The 7,870-nt window shown below is 33.0% G+C and overlaps 1 pseudogene; it reads left to right on the plus strand.

Annotated features, from left to right (window-relative positions):
- Positions 1–4,408: 4,408 nt before the first annotated feature.
- On the plus strand, positions 4,409–5,099 carry LOC124837626 (triphosphate tunnel metalloenzyme 3 pseudogene; annotated as a pseudogene).
- The last annotated feature ends 2,771 nt before the right edge of the window (positions 5,100–7,870 follow it).

A 7,870-nucleotide genomic window follows, 5' to 3' on the forward strand; every position in this document is an offset into this window, starting at 1 on the left:
TGCATATTAAATGCTCTTCTAACTCATCTGCGTTCACTACCTTTAAATGACAACACTGTAAGCAAGGACAAATGATTCTACTAGGGTTTTTTGCATGCTCAACTGCAAATGTACAAAACTCTTTCACCCCATCCTCATATTCTTTTGATAATCGACTAGCAAACATCCATTTTCGGTCCATATTTTATTAATCTATCAAGATTAGTCAATATAGTATTAGCAATATATAGAAACTAACACTATTTGTAATATCATACAAATAAAATAATATTCATACTACCTCAACTTTGAACACATCATTAATCACTCCATTTATGACAATCTTACCATCTATATTATGCAACACGAAGTGATTTTATGTTTATTTCATTATAATAAATACAAAGGCATAACACTTAAATTAGTTCAGGGTATTTTAGCAATATGATCTTGTATTGTCAACAAAATATCTACTAATATGAAGCAAAACAGATTTCTATAATCTCAAAAGCTTAACTTGTTAATTGGAGGTCCAAGGAATGGTTTTATATCTTTGACAGGATGTTTATGTCTGGGCCAAAAACGCAGTTGAATTTTATAGGAAGAAATGTGCAGAATTCATAAAGTCAGAAGACAACTTATTACCTTTCACTTGATGGGGATATTGTAAATAGTGTACATAGTGATTCTAGTATACAGAAAGGAGTTTGTGGCTTAGAAGATGGGGATTCTGACATTGTGAAAGAACTAAAGGAAAAAAATACTATTGTTGAATAAAGAATTTTTGGAAGAAAAGCAAACAAGAAAAAATACATAACCAAAGAAAAAATACTGATCCACATAACCTCACTCTTGTTAACTACTAGTGCACCCAAAAGAAAACAATCTAAAGCAAGACTGACTATCACATGAATCAGTTTCAACATGCTTCCTAAATTAATCCACATGTGTATTAAAAAAAAAACCCTTCAACCTTTATACTTTCAATATACCAGTAACAGAGACAATTGCATACCAACAAATATAATTAAAAGGAACAAGTGATAATCGTGTAGCAAGAATCCAATCATACACAAAATAGGATTAGCGCCCCATACATAATTTAAACCATCAAAGAATGCAGAATACAAATCTGTACTACAAGTATATAACTAAAACAATTATGGCCAATTTTGAGATATTTTATTGAAAATTACTGTGATTTTAAGGTTATTTAGCATGCATTCATTAAAGATTCTATTCTTTCATTATAAAAAAAGTTATTTTATAACATTATTATAAACCTAAGGTACTTAGCAACAAAAAAAATAACCACTGGACTTTTTTCTTTGCATAAAGTATCAACTAGAAAAAGTCAAGTGAATTCATTACACTACAAAAAATTAGATTTTTACCTGGGGTTATTTTTTCTGTTTTTCGACGGTTTTAACCTCCGGAAAATATGTTACCCGCGGTTAGGAAAACCGTTGGGAAAACCTGCGTCGTTAAGTAATTACCGGCGGTTTTTTAAAAAACCGCCGCAATTAGCGGGGTTTTGAAAAACCGCCGGTAGTAGTGGGGGCTTTACTAAAACCGCCGGTAGTAGTGGAGGTTTTACTAAAACCGCCGGAAATAACCGGGGTTAAGTAAACCGCCGGTAATTTGTGAGGGTTTATGAAAACCGCCGGTACTTTTGAGGGTTTTTCAAAACCGCCGGAAATGTAAATAATTTAATTTTTTTATTATTCAAATTACTTGATTATCATTAATAAACCAAAATTAAATAATATGAAACCAAAATTAAATGTAAACATTAAATATAAACCAAAATATTATTATATAAATTGTAAACATTAGAAATACAATTAATGTTTCTTAAAAATTAAAATTAACATGTTATGAATAATAATTATAGTTTCGTACTTCTTCATTATTTTCATCATTTGGTACTTCTTCATTTTATCCATCATTTGGTACTTCTTCATTTTATCCATCATTTGATATGCTTCCTTTTTCAAATACCTACAATATAAAACAATAATTAGTTAATAATATTTTAAAAAAATTATTAGACGAATTTAAGAACTATTGATGGTTGAAAAATATTAAAATATGATATAATAGAAACTAAATCCAAGTATATCGATGAAAACAAAAGGTTAAGCATTTTATGGAAAGTAAGAGAAAAAAAAAACATAGATCTTGATCTTAATATCTTCATTTTAGTCAGATCAATAGTAAAGTTATTGTGCATAAATAATTTCACCACATTGGATACCTAACTTATTGAATGTGACAAGGAAATAGTACAACCAAAATAGTACAACCAAAATAGTACAACCAATATAGTTCTTTCTTACTAATTAGAAATCTTTAATCTAGTCATTGGTAGAGTTATATTTTCACCTAAATATAACTGAACATTAATTATGTAAAGCTGACAATAAAATGATGAATCACTGAAACGTTATTAACAGTGTACTTACTTATGATATGCAAACATTATCCAAGGATCGAACTTCTTCATCTCACTAACAATTTAAAATTACAGAACTAGAAATTTGAAGTATACTTAAACAACTAATTGCTTTGCAGTTTACAATTGTATGCTCATTAGTAGGGGCACAAATTTTAATACACGAAAAGTTCATTAAAAATTTTGAATCTCAGACTGAAGTAATAAATCAGTTAAAAAATAGTTTATTAGTTTTAATCCACAATGCACACTTTAACAATTTTACACTATCAATGAACTATAAAATGCCACCTTTTAGAATGGGGTTAAAAACTTTTACAGAAAGATTTAATTATTACAATATATTATTTTAGTAGTGACAGAACACGGTAGGTTTACCAAGACAACATACCATACTTGAATTAACTTTTGATGCACTAGAACATTCTTATATAACGATGTATATTTTACTTTGATCTCATTCAAGGTGTGCAAATGGCAAGTACCTTCAATATCAAAGAATGCTTGTTGATTGTGCTTGTGTCTCCACCAAATAACACCTCCAAACTGGAAATATAAACTGAAATTATGGATGAGATACAAGTATAAAACAGAAGAGTTCATATGTGTATTACAGAAAAAGGAAAACAATTTATACATAGTATTAGTTTCATAACATTTAAGAATTAAACACTTCTGGTTTTGGCTATATAAATAATATAATTTAAGGTATTAAATTTTTATTATATAAATTTTATATAATTTTATTGTTGTTAAAAATAAGAGTAACTAACCATGCGGAGTTTTTCTTGTATAAATTTATTGTTGTTAAAAATAAGTACTAACCATGCTGAGTTCTTATTCACATTTGCCCTACACACGCATATGAATTTATGTCAGTCAGATTATAAGGCCTAACTTGTTTGCAACTGAATAACTATCTTAATGTACCTGACTATTTGCAGCAGTATAAGGCGTAGAGACAGTTGTATCATCCTCATCTCTAAGCAGTTGGTCCAATGTTGGCCACAGTTCTTCTTTCCTGCAATAATAGTCATATTTAGGGGAGGAGAAAAACTATAAAGTGTGTTAGGATTGTGGAGCCCTATAATTTAATACACCTATTACATTTTAATATCTTCAAAAATAATTCATCATTGAGATCTTCATGTGAGATCCAGATCCAAGAGTAATATTCATATAGAAAATAAGGCAAGGAGAGAGATTGCGCAATGCCCTTGCAATTACAGTGTTAACTTTTTAAGAATCTCGCTTAATCATTTTAGAAAAACCAAATCCTAAATAAATAAAAATAGATATACTAAATATACTAAAAATACTTATATCCTTATTTGATGTATTGAAACCAAGAAGAAGCATGCATACCTTCCTTGATACTAATCTAATTGTTTGCAGTGCATCCTTAGAAAATATAGCAGTCCGCAATTCTGCAACAAGTAGTTGCATCCAATAAATAAAAATTTAGCAGAACGAATAATGAAAACACATGCCTTTTTTCAAAGTAAATATTTGTTCAAGCTTAATGATATAAAAAATGTGACAAGAATCATCATGTTACGTTCGTTGAGCTTACTTGGTTGCTAAGCCTTCAAGGTTTCCTCCATCACCAATGGTGATATAAACAGGGGCTGATTGATCTTTTATAGGAGTGCAAATGCCAAATGCAAAATGCTATTTGGCACCATTTGAAAAGGTACGGTTTCACCCTGCAACAAAGTGTTCATCTATGTTAAAAACTCTATTCTTACCAACATTTGGGCTGGGTAAATGCATTACACCAAATTTAAAATTTTTCGTTGAGAAAAACAGAAAGAAATTTTTCAGATAGTTGAAACCAGATAAAGTGAATTGGTTTGAGAAGCTTACAATTTCTGGAACAAAATCAATTTCATGGTTCCCTGTAGTCCAAATCCATGGTTGATATGCAACACTTCTTTTTGTAAACCTTCCCCAAGTATCCCACCTCACGTTATCATGATTCGGGTAGTTATCATCATAAGAGAGGTCGCCAACAAACCGTACAGTTTCTCCTTTTCTTGGACTCAATTCATAGTGAGAAAGAGTCACATTTGAATCAAAACTCTGACCAAGATCCCCTACAAATAATGTCACACCAATTTACAACAAAAATATTATCACTAACACAAGTATAATGCTTCAAAACCTACAAAACAACATTTGGGAAGTGATAGTGATCATAGATAACAAAAGTAGAATAACTGTAAAATTTATCGTAAAACCCTAGCCTCAGTCTCCCACCTTTCTTCCCCAATGGAGGTCAAAGTGAAGCTGCGCCTCGTAGACGCTAACGCCCACCGCCGTGTCACCAGCTTGCTCTCCCCCTTCCACGTCATCACCCACCGAAAAAAACCTCTTCTTCGACGGTGCTGTGTCCGAGCTCTCTAAGCGCCGCGCTGTGCTGCGCTTGCACTTCTACGGTGACGACGAGCGGTGCGTCGTTTCGCTGAAGGCTCGAGCGGTGCTGGTGGACAGTGTCAGTTGCGTAGACGAGGATGAGAAGGATCTGGACCCACAGGTCAGGCACGAATGCGTTGCAGAGCCTGGGAAGTTGGGATCGGTGGAATCTAGGGTTTTTCGGAGAGTGAAGGAGGACTTTGGAACTGAAAAGGGGTTTACAGGATTGGGAGGGTTTGGGAGAAGATAAAAAAGAAAAGTAGAGTTTCAAACTAAACAAAGGGCAATGAAGAGGAACTGGAGTTTACAATAATTAGTCAGAAAAATTATTTTAAAAAAATAAATAAATGTTTAGGGACGATTTTTACTTATAAACCGCCGGAACTATTTAGGGTTTAAAAAACCGCCGAAAAATAACCCCTTTTAAAATATACTTTTTTTGTAGTGTTAAAAGTAAAAGTACTTAGCACGCAAAACGAGGCTTATTAATTCATGAAGAAAAATCTATGACATTAACCTTTTCTACGCAACCTAATATACTAACCATTTTACATGCAATCACTGGTTACTCTAAGCAATGCAACCCCATAAAAAAAGACTACTATAATTGAAACTTCATAAAGTTATTTAATTAAACTTACCCCACGAGAAGATTAGCCAACAAGTTATATGGACTTAGAAATACACAAACCAGAACAAACATACTATCAGAATATCAAGGCTAAGGTCCCAACTGACACCAGTAACACAATTCTCTATCTTGTTTAAAACGAAGCACTACCTTCAGTAGAATAAAAAAGAAAGAGAAATAACAAAATGTAATACTGCCTGGTACAAAAAAATCACTATCAGAAAATACCACAGACATCATAAAGTTTATGATACCCAAAATCTAATCTAATTCCACTAACTCAAACATCCTCCCTTCGTGTAGTCAAGCTTACTAATGCCACATCAAAGCATCCTAATTTAGCCTCACTACTGTGGCTAGCCTTGACATAGTATGCTACACCACACTCCACCATACATAACTTAAACCATCAAAGAATGCAGACTAAAAATCTATACTGCAAGGTCTAGATATGTGACTATTGATTCAAGGTCTAGATCTAAAAAGTTTATATCTCTAGGGGCTTTTGTATTTTGGAACTTTTGCATTTTAAAACTCTTCTTAGATAGAAATCAGGGATGGAGTGTCTTCTTGAATGCTTCTTAAAAATGTTATTTAAAGGATGATCAGCAGCTTAAGATCCAGGTGGCTCTGTACTTAAGATACCTTCTGGGGGTATAAGCTTTACAATTGTCAATCTATTGGTTTTGTTTTTAATATGAAGGAAATTTGTGAATTAGATGGTCGTAAAACTCAACCCATCTTGCCAAAATTGATGGGTGATGCTTGCTGACCTGTTGGGTTTGGCATTGTTTTGCTAACCCTGTTACTTGTTCTAGTAACTGGTCTGGTAACAGATAAAGTAATCATTTTATCATTTCATTAGCAGTGACATACTTTTTGTTATCATAAGTTGCTTTGATTACTGCTTTGCTTGGAGAATTTTAAAGTGAAAAACAAGTGAAATTACTTTGAATTTAGAACTTTGTTAAAGGACATTTTCTAGGTTTTTATGTTCAGAGTGGAAGGCACTCTTAACTATTTATTTACCATGTTTTATGCAGATCCTGATGATCAGACTTGGTTCACTCACAGGTCTAGACTGTCGAATCCATTTTTCTTGGATTGAACTCCTTCATAACTATTTTGAAGAGTTTTTGCAGCAACCCTTAACTATAATGCAACCCATATGCCAAAACAACCTTTACCTACCTTTGCTCCAGAATCATTGCAAGTAGAAATTTGAAACACAGACTAAACTCAATTTCAATCAAGGTTAAAATTTATATTCAATCGGAACATACCAAAGAGCCAAACGACAACATTGGGCTTAATACATTGTTATCATTATGCTATTTTTTTATGTCCATCCCCTTTAAAACGAAAATAGGGCAAAAAAGAACCGAAATAGAGAAGAGAAAGAGGAAGAGGGAACATGATACCTAAACCGACATCCTTGAAACGAAGGAGCCCTACAGCTTGAGGCAACGCGCACTTATGAAAACAACAACTGAAACGAAGGAGCAAAGACGCCACACGCACTGATGCCACATGCAGATGAAAAGGGCAGAGGATGTAAGCTGAAATGAATAACCAGAAATGAAACAAAGAAGAGAAGGGCGAAGAAAGAACGTGATACCTAAAACGACAACCCTACAGCTTGAGAGACCTTGCACTGATGTAAAACGAAGGAAACATGCACTAATGAAAGCATATGCAGATGAAAACGTCTAAGTAGAGATAAACGCGAATATCGTCTAAGCAGAAACGAATAAGGTCGAAGGAGAAGCGCGAACTGAAATTTTTTTAATAATCAGAAATAACGCTTAATATAAAACGCATTATCTATTGTGTTCCCATACATAACGCTAATTTAATGGGCGGTATTTATTTGCTCTTTCATAGACAGCGCTTCTTTAAATAAGCGCTATCTATTGATATATTTTAAATTATAGAATTAAAAAACAATATTAAAAACTTATAGATAGCGTTTTTTTAAAAAAGAGCTATCCATTTTCGCAGTTATAGATAATGCTTTTTTAAACAAGCGCTATCTATTGGTTCCCCAAATTCATAGATAGCGCCTATTTCAAAAACACTATCTATTTGGCGTTATCTATTTGCATTTTTGTAATAGTGTTCATTGAATGCTTTCAATGTCACAAGCTAGGTCACTCTCAATACGAGTGTCCTAAGATGGAAAAGAAAGCCCAATATACAACATTTGAAGAAGCAACAAAAGCTGAAGAAAACCTCCTCTTAGTGGCATATGATGAGGTAACACAATATGCTCATATGGAAGATTGGTTTCTGGGCTCCAACTGTAGCAACCATATGACCATAAATAAGCTTTGGTTCACAGAAGACAAGGAAAAGGACTTCAATAGAACAGTCAAACTCAGGAACAACAC

Source organism: Vigna umbellata, chromosome 1 (assembly GCF_029865625.1).
Source record: "Vigna umbellata cultivar VRB3 chromosome 1, Vumbellata_1.0, whole genome shotgun sequence".
Classification (NCBI taxonomy): domain Eukaryota; kingdom Viridiplantae; phylum Streptophyta; class Magnoliopsida; order Fabales; family Fabaceae; genus Vigna; species Vigna umbellata.